At 35.8% G+C, this 21,244-nt stretch overlaps 1 long non-coding RNA gene across 10 annotated transcripts in view; it reads left to right on the top strand.

The window, feature by feature from the left end:
- Window positions 1–21,244, top strand: part of LOC310909162 — a 46,156-nt gene that overhangs the window by 6,683 nt on the left and 18,229 nt on the right. For 2 of the 10 annotated variants that reach the window (XR_014590015.1, XR_014590019.1), the window contains 6 exons: window positions 797–878; window positions 1,419–1,467; window positions 5,286–5,356; window positions 8,388–8,436; window positions 9,081–9,171; window positions 11,228–11,366. This is a non-coding gene — a long non-coding RNA (uncharacterized lncRNA). Of the gene's footprint in view, window positions 1–743; window positions 879–1,418; window positions 1,756–5,285; window positions 5,357–8,328; window positions 8,437–9,080; window positions 9,172–11,227; window positions 11,367–21,244 lie in introns of all 10 variants that reach the window. The other 8 variants (XR_014590012.1, XR_014590013.1, XR_014590016.1 and 5 more) reach the window with 8 other exon arrangements.

Here is a 21,244-nt window from a genome sequence, read left to right as displayed (position 1 = left end):
AGCTTTGCTGAGGTGGCCTCAGGGTTGTCACTGTAATGATCCCAAAACAATTTTGGGGAGCAGCGTTCCATGTATGAACCATGTCACCACAGTATCTGTTTCACTGGGGAGCAAGAAAATCCAGCAGTGTTCCTGTAGATACAGGGAGATACTTTTCCCCACAGTTAGTAGAATTGTGAGACTGACTCCCCTTCCTCCCTTTTATGGACTTACTTTTATTCTCCATTGAATGAGACAGCATCTATCCTGCACTAATAAAGAAAAAGGAAATTTGGATGCCACTTCTGTATTTGCAGCTTTGAATTGGTGAGCTTGTGTGAACAGCTGCTCTTTACTTCAGCAAAATCAGGAAACGCAGAAATGAGCAACAATATAAAAAAACCCCAAGCCCTGGGTGATCAAAAACAGTCCCTAAAGCTTTGTGTATAATGTCTTTCCATCTGAGCCAGCATCCATTGAAATAAATGATAGCTCCTTTTCTCCACTGTCGACAGAAACAGCTTCAGGCAAAATTGGCAAGGTATGTTAGACCACAGTTTCCCTGTGTAATGTTGTAGGGAACTCACTCTCCCACCCAGCATAAAGAGGGTGAAATCTACTCTTTCACGTAGAGTAAGGAAGGAGACACAGATAAACTACAAGCTTTTAAAATATTGGTAATGATGTATAGCAAGAATTAAAAACATGAAATCTTTCCTTACAAGCTGATGTCATGATTCACTTCAGGCAATCTACCTTAACAGATGCATAAAGCCCAGGATGGTTTATGACCATGACCATTTATGATTCTTCACAGTCCCTCTTGTGACCCACTCAGATCAGAATCTTTCAGAAAATGGGCATTTTATTCTGGAATCCAAACAGCCATGTAGATGTAGGTAAGTGCTTTATGTTTTAAAAAAAAAGTCTGCAAAAAGTCAGTGAGTAAAGTATTTGCACTCCTTGTCTCCTTGATCCCTGGAAACAAGGAAATAGACTTGAACTATCAACGTGTGTTCATGGGATATTTCTTATATTTCAGTATTTACAGTGGACTGTAAGGAAAATGAGTTTAAAATAACAAAATTAATATTTCATTTCTCTTAATTTGATAGAGGGGGGTTTTTGAGCTTGACAAGGCTCACTATAATTAATTTTCTCTTCAGGTTGGAAAATATTTCTTCCATTTTTATTCAGGCTATGAAAGCAACAGCATTTGTGTTCCTTGGAATACTCTCCCTGGTGTCTCTTGCCTCTTATAAATAGAATTATTGGAAAAGGACTCCAGATTATTGGAAACTATTGTCTGTGTGTTTTAGTGGATATTGGGCTACTGTGGTAAGGTCAATAGGAATCAAGAAAGCACACAGAACTTACATACTTTTTTTTTTTTTTTTTTTTTTTTTTTTTTTTTTTTTTTTTTTTTTTTTGCCATGCAGAAGGACCCTGAAGGATGGAGACAGAAACAGTCCACCTTTGAGGGTGGAGGTAGGGAGCATCAAGGACTGAATGTGTTTAGGGAAACTGTGTTTATGGAGAAGGCTTTTGGTAGTTTTTTTTCCTTGGACACATCTGAAAGATAGAAAGGAGAGATTTTTCGCACCCCCCCCTTTGTTGTTTTGCATACAAACATGAAAAAGGGAAGGGAAGAAATTTCGATGGGGAATTTCATGGAAACATTTTGTCATCCTCATATGATGAAACTGCCAGCAGACTGTTATTTTCTGTAATGAATGTGAATGTAAAGGGGAACTGAAGACCCTTATCTGTTATAAAGTAAGATTTTAATAAAACTGAGCTTCATCTTTTGTGCAAGTCAGCCCAAGAAATGGTTTTTAACCCATGTGGAAAAAACCTCTTAATGTATTTATATGTCCTGTGGTTAAGAGAACATAAAATATTATTGGAATTTGGAGCAGTTCATTATTTACTCATAAAACTGAGTTCACTGTGAGCCACATATTGAATGATGCTGGATTTATCTTATGGAATTCATATGGGTTTTATATCACATTCCCTATGGAAAGGTAAGCAGGGTAGTTAACCATACCTTCTTTGTAAAGTTAATTTCCTTCCTGATCCAGATCCTTCAGAGGGTGAAATATTGTATTCCCACACTGTTGAAGAAGAGATCAAAGACCTTCTTTCTTGACAAATTTAAGAAAATCTGAGATAGTTTGTTTGTGTTGCTCTTAGCTGAGTGTTACATATTCCATTGTGTTTGAAAACAATTTTTTAAGGGAGGATCTTTTTCTTCCTTTTTTAAATAATACCATAAAGAGTGATGTGCAAAAGAATCTAGATTGTCAGAGTCCTTTCAGGTTCAAAATTTCAATATTTTCTTCTGCTACAATGGTTTAATTCAGAGGAGTCTTCTTTTGGTAAGGGATTTGTATCTCTTTAATGAAACTGAAGAGCATGAAATGTGGTTTCCCTTCTTTTAAATGAGGCAAATTTTAGAAAAATAAAATGAGACATGAATAAATTGTTGAAGTCACAGTGCATGAAATTAAGAGAGCTCTTGACTATATTGGCAACAAGTTTTTTCTCTAGTGTTTTGATGACCATATAGCTAAGTGGTTGTGGGCTAATTGTGAAGAGTGGGAGTTTTGTTTTGGTTTGGTTATTATCCTTTAACAGATATATTGGCTTCAAGTTATTTTGCAGATTCTATGGTCCTCATCCCACAAGTGTTTTGAGGCAGGTGGAGCCTCCTGGCTCCAGGCAGGTTTTCTGTGCTTTTTGATTTAAATATCCCTTCTTGGGATGCCTTCGGAAGGCTGACCTAGAGTAGAGACTAGACAGAGCTAAGAGAGTAAAGTGGATATTTACTAAAAGGCCTTTAGGGTACACCTTTGGCAGGACAAGAGCCTGACCAGGGCTACAATCAAGATGGACCCAAAATGATCACAAAAATGGACAACTGGTCACAAAGTCTCGCACTTTTATAAGTTTTGGTCCATTTGTGTATTGGGGTTTAATTGTCCAATTACAGCTTTGGGTTGTGATGTATCATCCTTCTTGTTTCTCTCTTCAGTCCACCCTTGTTTGTGCTTTTGGGCCTGAAAGTTGTACTCATTGTCCTTGGTTTCTAGCAGGAAAAGGATTTGTTTTGTCTCCCTACTCTGTGAATAGAGCTGACTAACAATATGAGGCTCAGAACTGCATCCCTAGGCAGCACAGAATCTGGAAAAGATGAAAGCTAAAACTTAAGGCATCATTTCCCCCCTTTAGAGGCTTGACAAGGCCCTTTCCTTGTTGAGTCTCTATTCTAAATATCTACTAATAAAAGGTATTCAATAACAGATAAGTATCTAACAATAATAAGCATGTAAAAATAATAAGCATCTAACAGCAGATAAATATCTAATAGTAAACAAAGGCATGGTATTGTAATAGTAAATAAAGTTATGGCAGGCAGGTGTGTTGAAATCAACTGGGCTCTGCACAGCCCAGTGGCTTTTCTTGGACACAAAGAACTGCAGACTCAGAGCTATTTGTCAGGATTTTTGTAAATTTTCAATGCAGTTGTGAGTTCCTTGTCCTCTAGGTGTGTGATCTAGTGCAATGCAGTGGGGCGAGGTAACCTTGGAAAAGGGCAAATTCCCACTCAGCCTCTCTCTCACTTCACTTCCTCAGCAGGGCAAGAAGAAAAAATAAAAAAGCATGAGAAAGCTGATAGATCAAGCTAAAGACAGAGACAACTTAGTATTGGAAGGAAACATCTTAACAGATGTATTTCTAGAACTATTATTTTATTGCTGATTTAAATAGAGTTGTTAGAAAAGAAAAGACAAATATTGCCACAATACCTGTCCTTCCGTATCTCCCAAACTCGTCTTTGCTTCTTTGCTTTTTTCCTCCTTGTACAAGGAGGAGCATCAGGTTCTGAAAAATTTCCTTTCAGAATTATCTCCCAAGAAGAGCTCTGCTTTTTCTGAAGTAAATCACAGAACACCTTCAATGTCCTCTAGCATATTTTACACACTTCCACATCTTTTGGAGATTCAAGAATGACAGAATCCTGCAGAAAAAAAAAGAGTGAAGTTAAAAGGATTTTTAAAAAAAGAGGCCTTAAAAAAATGGGTGAATAAAATCAATCAAATTCAAATAAATTCAATAGGGTAAACAGTGAGAAAGGGAAATCAAGCATTCTAAAAACTGAAAAGAAAGATACAGTAAATTTCAAAATTCTTCCTTTTTGGACTATTTTGGATGTATTTTTAAAAATGAAAAATAAGTCCTGATTTTCTGCCACCAAAGAAGGTAGAAAAAAAAGCCAAGAGATGCTTTAATGAATAGAGCACTAATTTTGAATGAGTACTCATTGGAACACAAGAGAATTCTAGCATTTTTTGCAATATAGAATATTTCTGCTTTAAAGAACTTTAACAGGTGTCAGATTTTTTTTTTGAATTGTGACATTTCCTCATTCATTCAGAGCTGGGTGTGTCTGAGCTCTGTTTTTAGAAAACTAAAAGAAAAGTTTCATATTCCTGACGACAGTAAATGTGTGATTTAGGAATCCAGTGTTTTTAGCACTTATTAGCAATATAATATTGCTGTTGGACTTCACTTACAGAGTCACTGACTTCAGTGGGATTGCAGTGCTGTGCTGCTTTGGGATCTAAATCACAATTTCTCTGATTTAACCAACTGAAGATCTGGCCTCACATGCACACAACCCTATTTAAATCAAAATTCAGTGTCTGTTGTGGAATTCTGATGGTTTCAGAGATATATCTCCAGCCATGATTACATGGCCACATTTTGTCTTGGTGTTCACCATAAGAAAGGCTTTAAACTGTTTTTAAACCTGTTCTATATTGTTTTAGTGGAGAGGATGGGAAAAGACTAACCTGTCTTGGTGGGGGTGGAGCGAGAATCTCTGAGGTATGTAAAGAGTGTGGCAGAGAATAATATACAATTTGTTCCTCTGGCTTAAACATCTATCAGTGTAAGCCTGACTGTAATGTGGTAACTAAATGGCAAATCAGAAACCCCTGTCAAAAATGTTCAATCTTGGAAATTAAGTATCACTTCATGTAAGAGAAAAATGATGGTAGATCAGAAATACTGATGCATAAGAATGGAAATAATTGCGATTTCTATGAGAGGATTGCCACTTTGCAGGATTTAAATTGCATGCAAACTGGATTTTACATCTCTAATTGAAGATGTGTTGCCTTAGAGGCTTGACTTGACATTGACAAACTTCAACAGCATACAAAGATGGGAAAAATGGGCTTTTGTTTGCCTTGAAAGTGATTAACAAACTCATACTGTGATGTTCCTTTTATTCCTAGGAATGCCAGTGGGATGATAAGGTTACTTCTGCAGGAGATTAAAGGTGCCACTTACACAGTGTTGGTAAGAGGTATTGAAACACAAACAGGCCATGCAGAAAGACTCCCATTTCCCAGAGAAAAACCTCTTATTTTCTAAGACTATAACAAGTACAAAGGAGGATTTTGGAGTGATGATATTCATGAGGTTTTCTTTCTAATGAATAGAATTCATTCTAGAGAAGACGTAAGATGTCAGATTGATTTCATTACTTAAAACCTTTTGCTCATTAGATTAGAAGTTTTGCATGCATTTAGGAGAGCTTCATCCTGTATAGACATAATTTGAAAATCATATTATTTTTTGAGACCATAAAGCAATGTTTATTACTCAGATATTAATTTATTATTTAGAAATTTATTAAATTACTCATATTTATTAAAAATGCTGATTAATGGGCTTTTTCTGCTTTTTTTCTTTTTTCAAGCACCCTGTATATTTTCCTTTCTCAAATTTGTACATGATGCTGGGCTTTTGTTAATATTCAAACAGCAGAACAGATTTCTTTTACATCTGGTAGGATCACTTATTTTTTCAAAGGAAATAGGTGATACAAGATGGTGTAAGTTCTAGGGGATGAAAAATTTGTCAATAAAAGTTGAGGCATGATATAAGAAGAAAGAAAAGATGGTGTGAATTTTAAAAACAGGGTGCTGTTAAGTCACGGACATTATTCTTTGCCAATGCTGAGTTGTGTCTCCTGAAGCTGGTTTTGAACAGAGTCAAATTTTTTGTCTTTGTCTTTAGCTACATGTGAACAAGTATCTTACTTATTTTATTAATTTATTATATATTTGGTTTTATTGCAGAATTATCCTTTGGTATTATTTTGCTACTACTTTATATAGATAAGCAAATTACAGAAACTTTTTCAAGGAAAGTGAATGCTCATGTTAAGAGAAGGATAGTCTCTCCTAGCCTGGGGGCTGGAGATGCAAGAATTCCTTTTTGTTTCTGTTTAGTTTCTTCTGTTTATTTGAGAAAGGCAGGAGATCAGCCAGAAGTTGCAAGGTGACCCAGATTTTCAAGTGTCAGTTTTGAGAAATGAACGACAATAATGTGTTTTGGAGACCATGGGATAATAACAATTTAGAGGGTTTTCTAGAGGATTTTTTGTAATAAAGATACGTTTCCTGACTGTTATACTGAGATTTATACTGACAGTTTCATCACCTTGTCTTGTCCCCCTTCTGGACAGGGAGAGAAATATTTGTAGACAGAGCAGGCCTGTAACAAAAAGTAATGCAGGGCTGGCTGCTCAGCACATGCATTTTCATCTGGCTGTAGCCAGGGATGAATGGGTGGGTTATTCGTGCCCTGTCTAAAGTAAATTTGCATTTATGAAGTGGCAAAACCAGACATATTCTCAGGATGACTGTTCAGTTGTGGGGTGCACCAACAAGGGCTTCAGCAACTGAGCTGTCCATGGATCTGATTAAATCCTAGGGACTAAAAAGGCTCAAAGAACTTTGTTACAGTTTTATGAAGATCAGTTTTTTGTCTCCTTTACCTGAACTGGTTTTCACTGCCCTATGTGTAATCCTGTGATCTCTCAGTTTGCTGAGCCTCAAGTATGAGTAACCCTTAGGTTAAACATGCCTTATTGTTACAGACTGAGCTCCATTGAAGTATTTAATTTAACTACGAATGATGAAGAAAAGAAGACAAAATTCTGGAGCAGCCCCCCTTGCTTTCTCAGGGAAGCATGTTCTGTACACATCTATTACTGTTATTAAGCTAAATAAAAAAGTCAGTACAATATTGTGAGTTTAAAGAAAAACTTCTTAAGTTTTTCAATATACATAAAAAGATGATGTGGTTGTATTACATTGCTTCATGCTGCAAGGACTTACTGTAAATACAAGCACCTCTCTAAAATGAAATACTATTAGAAAAGGCACTTGCTAGCTGCACAAAAAAAAGTTATAAAATAAGAATACAGGTGCAAATACACTATTTGCCAGCCTCTCACAGAGGAAACCATGAATGAGGTCTTCATACTGTAAAACAAATCAAAATATAGTGCAGTGCATTCCATCTTTGGAAAAAATACTTGGTTTTGGTGGTTTTTTTTTTTTTGCTTTTATGCATACTTTCAAAGTACAATAAGCAAAACTGAAATTTATTTTGACCACAGGTAATAACCCGAAGATTAACATTTTTCTCCTTAAAGCTCTGTCCTAAGGTGATGTCCTAATTTATGATGCTTGCATCCCCAGTCATCTGTTCTGTTTATTCTGGATATTAAGTGCTGCACCTTTAAGACTGGTTCCCAGAGTGAAGGGAGTGAGAACAGCAAGAGGTTTTATTGTTTAGTATTATTCATTTTTTATGCTTGTGTGTGAATACTTTGCTTGTTAAATAAAAAGTTTTTTCTACTTTTCTCCAAGGAGGTTTGTCTCCAGAACAGCTTGGGCGAGGGGCCGCTTGAATTTCCTTTCTAGAAAAGACCACTTTTAGAAGTGGTCTCTAGACTCTCTAGAAGTTTCCTCCCAAAATTTGCCCTAAACCAGGACAAGTTCCTGCAAGCAAACAAAGAGAGATCACCTGTAAATATATGAGATTTCATGCCAGCAAAATTTGAGTTTTTATTCATATTTATCCAAATAATCTTTATCCAAATTGGGAATAATTTTTACCTATAATAATAGTTTGTAAAAGCTTATTTGTTGTTACTTTAGGTAATATTTGTAATTTCTGGGAACTGTTTTAGTTTCAAGAGAAAATCCAGCAAATACAAAAAATAGCAGAATGATAAGAATTATGCACCTTATATAAATTTTATCATTTAGTTGGCCTGCTACTCCTGCATCTACAGCTTAGCATATTAATCACAGATAACACTTTTTATAATCTAAATTATGCAATGATGGGTTTTGAGAGTGCAAGGTGAAGATTTTGTTTAGAGCCTTAGTTTGTGTAAAAATATTTGTCTAAAATACGCTGATTATGGGTCTCTTCCTAAGAAGTGGGAGCTAAAAAACTCCTCTAACCTCTTTGAAGGAAATAGATACTTAAAAGAAAAGAGAGAAATTATGCATCTAATCTCTCTCCATACCTAGATTGGATTCCCTTGACTTGCATCTGAAAGAAAACCTTGTATTTCTGAAGGTAAGAATTGAATGTGTGCTACTTCCTTCTCATTCCATTTGAAAAGAGGATATATTGATTTGTTACCTTGTCATACCTTCATTTAGGTATACATTTTTTTTTTAGCTTCTTTGAAAAATAACTTTTGTAATGCAGAAGCTTCCCTGAACATAATTTTTCTTTACATGACACAAGGTTCTTTGAAGATTTTTGCTCAATTGTTTGGGACTTTTGAGCTTAATTTAAAAAAAGAGGCTGAAACTGTCTGGTAATCACTTGTTTATTCTTTCTGTTTGGGAAATGCAGATGATTTAGTTTCTGTTGGAGACTCTACGTGTGCCAGGTCATATTTATTAAGTTGATACTTATTACAGCGTGTTAAAAAGCAAAGTTGCTTCACTTTACCTCAGCTTCTAGATTCAGCAAATGAATTATAATGCAGGTCACGTAGAGTATGGACCTTTAAGTGAAAGTATATTTCAGATAGAGGAAAAAAACCCAAGCCAGTAATTGGAATCCAATTTACTGTGGGTTGACCGCAGCCAAGGAATTTATTAAGTCACTGTAGCAGGGTAGCACACAGCAAGATCACATTTGTTTGACATTTTGGCCAAGTCTGACAGATGTTTTCAACTCATTGTCAATCTCAAATATGTTTTAATGAGTTTCAAGTGGCCAGAGCTCCCCGCTGCAGATGTCACTGTTACTGAAACCATGAAAAGAATCTCTGGGGCAATGACAGAATGGAAAATTCTTGTAAGTAAATCGTGTTTTGGAAGAAATGCTTACTAGTGCCACAAGTGGTATTGCAGAGGATGATCCTCACCTTTTCAGTAAGCTGAACTGATCCAAAATTGACTGGGTTTATGGGAACACCTGAAATTATAGAAGCATTTGATTCTCAGGAATATAGGTGAAATTTCAGAATAATCATTCAAGGTTGTCTGCTCATTCTTGTTTCCATGCTACTCAGAAAAAATGTTTATGGAACGATCAATTTTTCTGCTTCCACATCTGTGTCTGGGTAGGACACAGGAGCATATTGACATAGAAATAACAACAAATTTTTTATATTGGGCTGAGAAGAAGTGATGTTGACCCTTCAATTGTGAGAGTATGGTAGAGTTAAAATAGATCAAGTGGGGAAAGCTGCTCTTGGTAGCACTGGTGTAGTTGGGCAGGAGAGATGCACAGCAGAGCAGATCAGTGGCATGACTGAAATTCAGGTCTGGCAGTCCATTCGATTCCTCACTCTGATAAAATTTATTGAATTCTCTGCTGGGCAAAAGACCAAACCAATGTGAAATGAGGTTTGGGCAAACCTAGTTTTGGAAGATTATCGTGAGTAAAGTAGATCTGTGTAAAAACTGGGGGAGTGATTGATTGAGTAATTTTATGACAATAATCTCTTAGTTTTCCATCTGCCCAAATGAATATATTTTTCTGTTCTTCCTAGCTTTTCTTTTTTGCACAACATATACAGTGTTAGAAGTCCAGTATGTAACAGGATATATTTGTAATTTGATGTATTAAAAATTGAGTAAATTTTTGAGAGACCATTTAGTATGCTGACTGGAAAAGTTCCTTTCATCTGTTTGAAATGAGCATGTTTATCCCTGAGAGAAGATAAATTTTGAACACAAATCATTATCTTCACTGGTCAGCTAGATGTGAGTATCAGTATGTCATTTAACTAATTTGTAAACAGCCAGACTGAAATACCATTAAATTTCCCAGTGAAGGCCCAAAAAACAGGTCCTGAAGTTCATAATTTAGAGGTCTTTTAGTTTATCTGTCAGTTACAGTGATACTTTACTTCATGTATATGTAGTTTCGAAACAAAAATTTTGTTAAAATACAGCTCTGTCTGGGTAGTTTCTTCCTTTTTCTTTTTGCAGGTTTTTGTGGATTTTTGGTGGTGTTGGTTGGTTTTTTGGTAGATTTTTTTGTAGTATTTTTTGTTTTCTGTGTTTCTTTGTCACCTGGGCAACTTATACAGGTGGTGAAAACTTTTCATAATAGACAGAAGAAAATGTTTTGAAAGGATGATCCTGTAGGTTCTTTATTAATAATCTTTGTTATTGTATTGGTCAAGGTATTCTTTGTCAAATGGAGTTCAGAATTGACCAAGGTATGGCATTCAGTTTTACGTAAGAATTGCTTGGAATTGAGCATGTTCCAAAACATCCTTTTAAAATGTAAACAGCTCACTAACAGTGCTACCTAGAAGCTCTGCCTCTTTTAATGACTGTATAATGTCAGGGCAAGGAAGAAGGAATTTGTTGGGAAGAAAAGATGGCCAAAGCATTTACTGGTTTTAAGGATCGCATTAAAAAATCATGCCATATTTTATCTCTGGTTTGCCAAATGAACCTGTACCTAAATATTTTTTCAGAATATTTTTACTGATACCAAAACCCCACAAATGCATTTCTTGCAAAACGACTTGAGTAAATGCCTGGGATGTACCTAAAACTATAGCATATAGACACTCAGAAGGAAAGAAGCATTCAGAACAGAGTTGGAGTATGTTTCTCATATATCAAGGCTATCAAAGAGGACACAAATTTATCAAAGGGCTTATTTTAGTTTCTTAAATAACTGTGTAAGTATAGAAGGATAAAATTTAAGAAATTAATGTGTATGTTATTAGGTGATTTAACTTCTATATTAAATATCATCATGTCACTGAAAATTGTTCCTTAAGCCAAACTCTTCAAGAATATGGCCATTTGGCTGTTGCTTATGTCAAGCTTACTTAAACTATGTAACTAATTTTTTTACTTTTCTTCTTCCATTATATTAGATGAAGCACACCCTCTTAATGACTGGGGAATGTGAGAATGAGAAGTACCTGACCAGAGGTACTACATAAAGCCATGACAGTTCCTTGCAGCCAGCTACACTGGAGAAAATAAAAAAATGCTGAAATGGTTGCAGGAGGTTTGGCGGTAAGAGAACAAACTGGGAATAAGTCCTGTTTCCAAATTTTGATATTCTACTGTAATAGTAATTCATAACACCATTCTTAGGTAATCACAACCTATCAAAATCAAGTACACAATTTATTACTTTATCTTCAGCCCAAGGAAGAAAGGACAAATTTCTTGTCTTTTAAATCTGTTTCACTGCTCTGTTCACCTGTTCAGATTCTGTTGAGTTATCTGGAAAGCTTGCATAAAAAATAGCCAAGTTGCTTTTTCACCACCATAATTCAAGAACAGTATATTCTGACTCAGTTGCTGTGAAAGCATATCTCTGAGAAATTCAGCATTAGAAATCTGGGTTCGTGTTTTCACTAGAACAAACTACACTTTGTGCTTCAGCTTAGAAGAAGAAAACCCAAGCATTTTCTTGAGAAGGCCCTGGTGCATATTTTGAAATATGTGCTGATTAGTAGTGGTGTGTGACCAGCTGGAAATACTTGAACTAGAGAGCACTTTTTATTTTTCCACTCTCCTTTGGTAATTGGCAAGTATATTTTCTGCTTGTAATCAATGACTTTTATATTCTGAGTAATATTTTTAAGTGAGAAGAAATATTATAGCAGCTAGAGAAGATATTGATTTTAAGTAGAAAATACCCTTTCCAAATGCCACTCTAGATGACTGAAATAAAAAGAATACCTGTGACATCACTAATATGGCCAACAGACCTGTCACTTGGTAAAATAATGAACATGAGTAAATGTGGTTCTTAATTTGTCTTCTCTCTGAACCATGACACACAGACAAGGGTGGGATCAAAGGAGGCGTCACATACAAAGACCAATCTCCTGAGCCAGTAAGTGGAAAAATCCTGACTGGATATTGCATAACAGAGCATCAGGAGTTCTGTTTTGTTACAGGAAGAAAAGTGGAATGGAAAATATAATTTTTACTATCCTGAAGGCTAACAGGTAGTTAACAGCCTGTGGATAAATGTATGTGTTGCTGTACAGTTCTTGTACGTCACAGCTGATGTTACTTCAGTCTGTCCACCGTGGTCTTTCTGAGCACCATAACCTGTATTTCAAGTAATCCTTGTCAAGAATACATTCTTTTTAGCTACCAATGGAAATACAAGATGAAGGGTAATGGGAGCAAATTTCTTGGAGGTACTGTGTCCAGCTGAGAGCCTGCTCAGTTTTGTAGAGGTCAAGAGAAGAGCCAGCTCTGTTCTGGTTACTTTTTTTGTCATAAGTGCTATCTGGCTGTAATGTATCTTTGTTACCATCCAGAAGAACTAAACAGATTTTTATTTTCTGTTTATAAACTTTGCTTTGTGAAAGGTCTGGCAAAAGGAAGATGAAAGAAAAAATTCTCTTTTTTTCCTGATATGTGGCAAGTTTGGAAATATCTTTGCATTCTTGAGGAAAAAGTTACTTTCCGAACTGATGGATCAGCAGTTTCTAGACAAGTAATGTGAACTTGTCCAGTGACAGTCTTATTAAAGTCTTACAAATTCCAAAAATCTCAAGAGGAAGTGGCTTGAAAATTATGAGAGATCTCACTCCTTGAAAATTATGAAGTTCAGCAACTAGATTTTAAGTAGATTTAAGTAGGCCTTGAAATCTGCTTACCAACAAAAACACTGAAGTAATAGCTTAGCACCCTACCATGTCCACAGCCTGGTTGCTGCATTTTGACGTACTTAGAACACAAATGTCTTACCTCCCATTTCACTCCCAAGAGTGAAGATTCACTGTGTAGCTGAATCTAGAAACTATGAATGTAGGAATATCAAAGGAAGAGCTGATGAATGTGTGACTCCCCAGTTCTCTCTAAAAGATGTTTCTGTAAGATTTTAGCATTGCCATAAAAGATTTTCTCTGTAGCCCCAACCCTCTACTTAAAAATTGCTGCTGCCTAAATTTTATAGGAGGGAGGTCCATGAGAACTGTCCTGGTTTCCTTTTCTGCAGGTGGCCCTGTGCTCCTGCTGAATATTTTATGAATGATAAACAGGAAAAGAAATACACTAAGTATATGTAGTGAAGGAACTGCTACATCAGCCTCTGTCCATTCAGGGGTACTTCTCTGAAAAAAAAGTGAACTATAAACTGCAGCCTATTGCCAGGAATTATAAATTTTAACAATGTGATGCATAGCAGAATTTCACACAAAGGAATCTGTCGCTATGTCAGTGATTTTCTGCATGAACAGCAAAGGTGAATTTCCATTGAATTAGTATTGTCTGCACAGCTGGAACCAGATGACTGACAAGGGAAGATGGAGCATGCATGACCAATGATGTTGTTTTGTGATCTATAAATGTTAGTAAATCTCTTGTAACTACTGAGCAACTCCTCTGCTGTTGAGCAGCTTTAGTGTAGCTGCTCCTGCGCTTGGCAAAGATCTTGTCCTCTAATCACATAAACACTTCTGGTTTACTTTTCTGTCCTTAATCTGAGGCTGGTTTCCAGGGAGCCATGACCTGCTGCAGATGAGGTGTGTATCTTATTAGAATGACATTTCTTTTTCCTGTGAGTGGCTCTGTGCTCTGGGAAAACTACACAGGTGCTGCTTACTGTGGAATATATTTAACCTTATTTTGAAGACTTTGTTGGTCTAGAATTTATGTAGTATATCAACAGAGGAAGACACACCCCAAAATATTTAGGAGACTCAAAATATTAAGGCATAAGGAAGTGAAATCTCCTGCCTTTCTTCTTCAGCTCTCAGTATTAGGGCCTTTGCAATGAAGTTAAAGCAACTCAATAGAGCAAAGCTGGCTCATGACATTTCTTTGCATTTTGCCTGAAGCAGAAGGCTGATGAGCATTTGAATATGTGACCATCTTGGATATGTAAGTTTTAGAGCAAAGAATTAATGATGTTTTATAACCTCAGTGGAAAGAAGCTTCAGTAGGCTGTGTTGAAAAACCCTCTTTTGATACTTGAAAATGGAACAGCCAAAGAAAGATTAAAAAAATAATAAATGCTACAGGCTTCATCTTGCAAGCTTTCATAAAAAGGTGAGATGAAAGAGAGCAGATGGATTTATCTTTTTGCTTAGCAGCAAAACTACGAATCATATTCATATAAACAGATCTCTCAGCCAAATATAGCTTGACAGTAATTCTGTAAGATTTATCAAGTCAAGAGAAGTGATTAGGTCTGATGTCAAATAATATGAAAATAGGGTATCTCATGTGATTTCAGTATTTCAGACTTGAGTCCATTAAATACAATTTCTGATGAAAATGCTATCCTATGTTGCAAAAATTTTCATCTTCATATATTCTTCACACTGCTGCAAAATTCTTGTACCATTCAAATTCTCATTTTAAGTAATCTTAAACATTACTGAAATAATTTTTGGAGCGCAGATAATATTGTGACTTTGAGTTTTTATTTGATGGTCAAGGTAAATTTTAAGCTTTTGAGACAGTTTTCTTGGATATAAATCCAAAAAGGTCTTGTTTACACATTAAGGCTATGTATACAATACTCTCTTGAAAGGCAAAAGCTTCAGACAAAAGATGTGGTGTAAAGTATAAAAGAAGATGCATCACAGTCTTGCTTTCATCTTTCTGTTACACCCAAAAGTAGGTGTGCAATGCCATAGAAAAAAAAAATCGAGGCATTTCCTGTTTCATCAAGGCTCTCAGATATAATTCATTCTAATGAAATCCTCTAAGCCTCTAAAATGGCAAATTTCTATTTATTGAGTTCTACAAACCATCTGTTTAAATGGACCTGGGTTCCCATGCACTGTGTTGTACAAGCTTCTAACTCTTGTGGAGTTAGTAGGAATCAAATGCTAAAATGATTTGGTAGGTTTGACTTCTTTTACAAGTTTCACTATATATGGAATTCAGAACTTAATTGTTTACCTAAGTCCTGTTTTTGAGTGATTCAAAGACAGCTTGAATGAAAAGACAATAATAAACCTGCCTTCTCAAAATCACATACGTACCTAAATCCTGTTGATTTTACTGCAAGTTGGGTAGGTAAATGACTTCTGGATGTGATCACTTTTAGATTTTTCATGTTAGTATCCAGCACATATTAAATAAGGGATGTGTGGAAGAGTTTTATTGCTTTGTTTACTTGTATTCTCTCTTGTTACTATTGTATTATCTCTTGTACTATTTAAAGCACAGTGTACTTTTCAGAAACTATGTGGTTTGTGTAATGTTTATTCAGCTGTCACACGCCTCTGAAATGATTCATTGATAGCCCTAACCACAGCACCAGAAGGGAGGTCCTTGCTGATGAGCCTGGAAGATCAGGCCTGAGCACACAGTGTGCAGTGCTAGGGAAGGTGTGCTGCAAAATCTCATTTACAAAAAATATGGCAGGTGGGGACAGCTTGTGCAAAAGAATTTGGGCATGCCAGGGAAAAAAAACTCTGGCACTAAAATCTGTAGAAATCTACTTCAACTATTGTTGAAATGCACAAACTCTGCAAACTGAGTGCCCAGTTGTAGAAGCTGTAACAAGCTTTTTGAAAGGTGGGGTTTTGCTGTTATTACAATACTAAGTCATGTTTGTTCAGCTTGAAACTGATTGTGATGAGCAGGAAAGAAAAGGGTACCAAATCTGGCAGGCTCTTTCTAATGACACTGATCTTAGGCAGAGTAATCTCTTTCCTAGTTATACTGAAGAATAAAAGTCAAGAGGTTTTATAATGAGTATGAAATCTGTGGGAATATGAACAGCATTAGTGATGTTAGGAGGGTTTTTAGGGAGAGAATGATTAATTGCAGTCCTTCTCAGTGACCTCTTTCCCCACGGAAAAAACTGTGTTATTAAGATTAAATTGCCACGGTCTAGGAATGGTATTCCCCAGTTTAGTGTTCCCACTGAAACCCTCCAAACTATCCTGGCCAGAACCAGGATACAAATACAAGCAAATTCCTCTGAGCAGGTTTCTAAACTATGCTCTCAGGGGGATGGTGTTTTTCAAAGCAGATATGTCAAGTTATGGTCCTAATCCTTAACTAGAGTTCTGAATGAACCATATAGATATGAAAATATTAAAAAGTTTCCCAAAAAAGTTTCTTTCAGATGAAATATGTTGCACACGGGTGAGCTTTTGCTTTTCTGGGGCGTATTATAGAATATTTACTGATAGTATTTTCTGAGAATTGTATGCTTGGCTGATACAGAGAGAAACAAGTGGGGAGGTGGGGAAAACTCCCTGAGGACTTGAACTACATAGATAACAAATGTTTTAATAACGTTATGATCCAGTTATTAAAATTCTTACAGTGATGCCTCTGCCCAAATTAAGGTGCAAATGAGGCAAAATAGCAAAGTCAGTAGTGCAGATTTTTATTTAACTGAAAGTTGTGTGGTAAAGATGGCTAGAAGCAGGGAATAAGAGTACAAAGGGATATAGTCACCACCTGTTGGCTGACATTTTTGGAAAGATTAGGATAAATCATGATGTTAATTGTTAGTGATGTCTTGAGTGAAGACAGAACCCTTCAACCAAGACTGGGAATATTTGAACACAAATTTACCAAGTTACTCAGTGACAATCTTCTTGCTTTTTGGTGTAGATATATTAAAAAAAAACACTTGAAAAACTAATGCTGCTTTTTTCTTAAGTACCTTTAATAGTACTTGGAAATGTAGGAGATTTGTCACTTTCAGAAGGCTTGAAACGTAAATGAGTGACAAATGATCACAGCAGAGTTTATAAAGGAATAATTAATGGTGCAATATGCTGAAATGAATATGCGTGTCAGGCTGCAAATGCATTCATGGGACTCTCTTTTATCTTCAGGAACGTCTTTCATGGTGTTCTGAGTATGGATGATGAGTACTTAGATCAGTCTATTTTGTTGAAATTTAAACTGTGCTTTTGTTTTCTTTTTTTCTATATATTTTTAAATATGTGATATAATCGCTAAATTAATTTCCCTTGTAAGAGAATCCTTACGAATCTCATTTTTACACATGTCATAATAATTTTCTGGAGATCAAAGGCTGTGATCATTAGTTAGAAGTCTTTAAGGCTTTGTGAATTCCGGATCATGCAAACAGTAAATGAGGAAGTATTGGTATTTGTTGGTGAATTCTTGGCATTACAATATATTGTCCTGGATTTTCATTGCTGTAGATGCCTCCTGAATTGTAAATGACCAATTTTGATTTGATAATACCTAACAGCAGATGTCAAAGATAAACAGTTGTGCTGATAGAAAATTTTACTTTGCATATTGATCTCTTAGAAGCCCATGTAACAAAACTGCTAATAGTTTATTTTGTCTGCAATATGGAAATCAGACTTTGAGTATCTGTTTTGCAGCATAATGACTTAGCAATACCAGCAAGTGGGTTATCTACTTTTGGGTTTTTTTTCTTATTTTATGCTCATGCTGTTCTTTCCAGTTGTCATAGAAGAGCATGTTTTTCTTTTTATATCCCTTGCAGTAATCTGTTAATAATAAAACCAAAAAGTAGGCTTGCCATTGGTTTATTGTGTTGTGTGAAAGTAGTTGTTGGCAGGATGCACATCTGCTGCCTCAAATGACATTTCTTTGGCAGTCTGACAGCTCTTTAATTCTTGTCTCCTTAAGCAGCATTAAGGTCCTCTGTGCATTACAGAAACATTACATAGCAGCCAAGTTTTGAATACTTACAATATGGTTGTTTAACATGCCCATGGTGTCATTTGTCAACTATTTATTTAATTTGGGGATTTTAGTTTTAATTTAATTTTAATACTGCTTAAGAGCATTTTCAGAACTCCCATGAGCAAAATCATTACCCACAGCTTGGTTAACATGTATGTACTGTTCCTGAAGGTACCATCAGAAATATGATCTCTCAAGCATTTCTGGTGATAGAAACTAATTCCTGAGACAGAGAAAATGTGCTGGTCTGGCAACGTGTTTGTCTGTCAAGATGGTTTTTGCTGTCAGGCTTTACTCAGAATAAATATATCTATAAATGCCCTTTCTATGACTATATAAATTCACCTTTTATTTACATTTCCTATCAGAGGTTTGAAAGAAGCTAAAAATAAATAGCTGTTTTTTTCCTACTTACTTGCTTCCCTTTATAGTTCTGCTCTTCAATTTGTATCTGTTCATGAAGCTTCATAACTTCCCAATGTTACTTGAGAGAGATTCATATATTGATTTATGGTATTTTGTAAAGCTACTTTTTCTACTATGCTTTATCTTAGCTCTTTAAAAAGTGTATTTTTGGGTCTCACCTTGACTCTAGGTGTGCTGAGAGGAGATAGATTCAGCAGGGTAGAATGAAAGATCTGTTAATTCCTGAGTAGATGCCATGTACTTAAGTTGTCTTGTTCTTGCCTAGGTGGTTTTGTGTATTAGAAGGACAAAACTTTTGACAAAATGTGCGTGAAGAGTTTTCACAGCAGTCATATGAGGAAAATTTATCAAGTCTAGTTAACAGGTCTCTTTCTCTAAGGTCACTTTTTGGTTTTCATTGATTTGTTATAACACATGCAAAGAAAGGGCAGAGGAAACATGTAATCTAATGTGGCAAGACCCTTTTGGAAGAGAGAGAAACTGATTTATTTAGCATAAAGGAAACAAAGCTGTGTAGAGAGTTTTACATACAGTAGTAGCTTGAACAGGTCTAGTTTTGCTGCTACTTTGACATCTCTTTAAAAATAAAAAAAGATGATTTTTGTCTCAGTGAAAATCAGTATGTCGAAAGTAGATGACAATGTAATCTGCAGACTGACAGATATTTTGACTCAGTGGAGATCTTTAGAGCGAGGAAGTGCAAGAACTTAAGAAGCCAGCGTGTCTCCCTCCCCAGATGGCATTATGAAAGAAAGGAGGATAATTTTGAAGTGGCCTACAGTGGTAATTGTATGATACATCTCAACAGATTGAGATGTCATGTAGCAACTCTGCTGAATTTAAATCGTTGGTATTGCGTACAAGTTTTTGCCTTTTCTTGGAGTATGAAGAGTGAAAATGAGATGGCTAGGTGTCTAAATCACATAAATGACTATTTTGTGTGTCACTGTTGCAGATAAAAGTCAGTAACAGCAAATAAAATAAATGACCTAAAATACAATTTTAAATCAAATAACTAATTTTCTTTTTATCTCTCCTGATGACAGTTTATTAAGAGCACTAAAATAACAGCATGCAGCTACTTATTGAAGCATGTTCTCACAGCAGTACAATAGGGAATGCCTTGCCTTTTTCCCTTTTCTGCTACCAGAATTTAAAACATTAACCTGCATTCTTCATTTTGGGAAATTTAGTCCAAAGAGTCTCAAGCATTTGAGGAACCGAGGGATATCTGCAAATTGTGAGCAGAGAAATGACAGCTGACAAAGGAAAGTGTCCAGCTGCAATAATTTAGCTTAAAAAAAAAAAAAAAAAAAAAGTCTTTCTGTGTTGCTGCTCAAAGAATTGGCTCTTTTACCCTTAAATAGGATTTCTTTGACGAGATGTTTTCTTGTCAGGTGTGCACTAGCGAGAGAAATGAAGCTGTATTCACCCTTCTGACCTTGTATCTGCTGTTTAAAAGGTGCAAGTTAAATGAAAAGTTTACACTTCTTGCAAAGTTTTTAAAACTTGGAGAAGTACTTAAGTGTAAATATTTTATTTTCAGTGCTTAGCATATCCATCTCTACTAATTGATACAGTGAAGCAATTGCTTTTTAGTATCTTTTGGGTCTTTTTGCAGACCCAAAGTTTTTGCTCTTTATCACTATTTCAACCCCTGCTGATCTACTTTCCCACATACTCTTCCTTCTAATAGTACATTAAGACTTCACAGCCAAGAGAACTAATTGGGAGTTTTCTGACAGAATGCTCTCTATCACAATACAAATTTTTACAAAGCTTAGCTATGAAAATGCATATTGTTAAATAGAATTTTTTGACATTTATGGTTGGAAGGAAAGGTCTGTTCTAGAAAACAGACTGTCATTTTCTGTCTTTTGCATGCATATGGCAGCATGCCTTCTCTCAAGGAAAAGGCTCCTTATGTGGGTGTGTTTTTAAATTCACATTATTACTTTGGTTTTTCAGCAGGAGCTCTGAGTAGCTGCACCTTGAATTTGTAAGGCTTGTGTCTCTCTGTTTATTGTTTGGCATGAACATGTTTTGATGAAGAGAATAGTTTGACTGAAACTTTGATTAAAGAATATTTCAATTATTGCCGAGTTGGTTGCTTGGCAAGATGTCAGGACGAAATCAGAAGTTTAGGCATATAAAATAGCCCATTTTAAGCCAGTGGTGCGGGATGGGTCACATTTAGCAATGGCTTAGCTTTCATTGATTCCCTGGAAGTGCATTTAGGTTTAAGTTGGCTCATTATTTTAAGTTAAACCTGTTTTATTTGCATAGAGAGAATGGTAACCACTGTATCACAGTTAAAAATTATGTAGAATGAGGTTCACTTGCCAAGATTCTTTAGGGTTTTTTTTAGTTCTTCCCTTGGGGAATATTTGCTAACTGTGTTGGAGCTTTAATGCCCAACTCTTTTATTTGAAAATCGTGGGCATCCCAATAGTGTTCAGATTGTGTTCTATCAATATTTTTTTAGTTTCAGGAGTTGGCTTTGGTACAGTCCCTAAAATTTAGCTACGATCTCTGTGGGAAAACATATAGGGGAATGCGTTTGGGAATCAATAGCACAAGGCCTAGGTCTTATTTCTTCTCAAGTCATGAGGTGATTAAGAGCATGGTTACTCTGTGACTGTTATCAGCATTATGTAAAGATATTTAATTTAAAATAAGTAGTAGTGTAGTGGTGTGGGTTTGGTTTTATCAGTTTATGTATGTATTTGTTCCTTGCGTAAGTTAATTCTTATAAGTTATAATGGTTTGCCCCATGCACCCATGTTCCACCCTCATTGGTTTCATCCCAACCCCAGTTCTATGTCAATCAGAAG

Source organism: Zosterops lateralis (genome assembly GCF_965231275.1).
Source record: "Zosterops lateralis genome assembly, chromosome: 5".
NCBI lineage: Eukaryota > Metazoa > Chordata > Aves > Passeriformes > Zosteropidae > Zosterops > Zosterops lateralis.
This window is presented reverse-complemented; position numbering and strand designations above follow the sequence as displayed.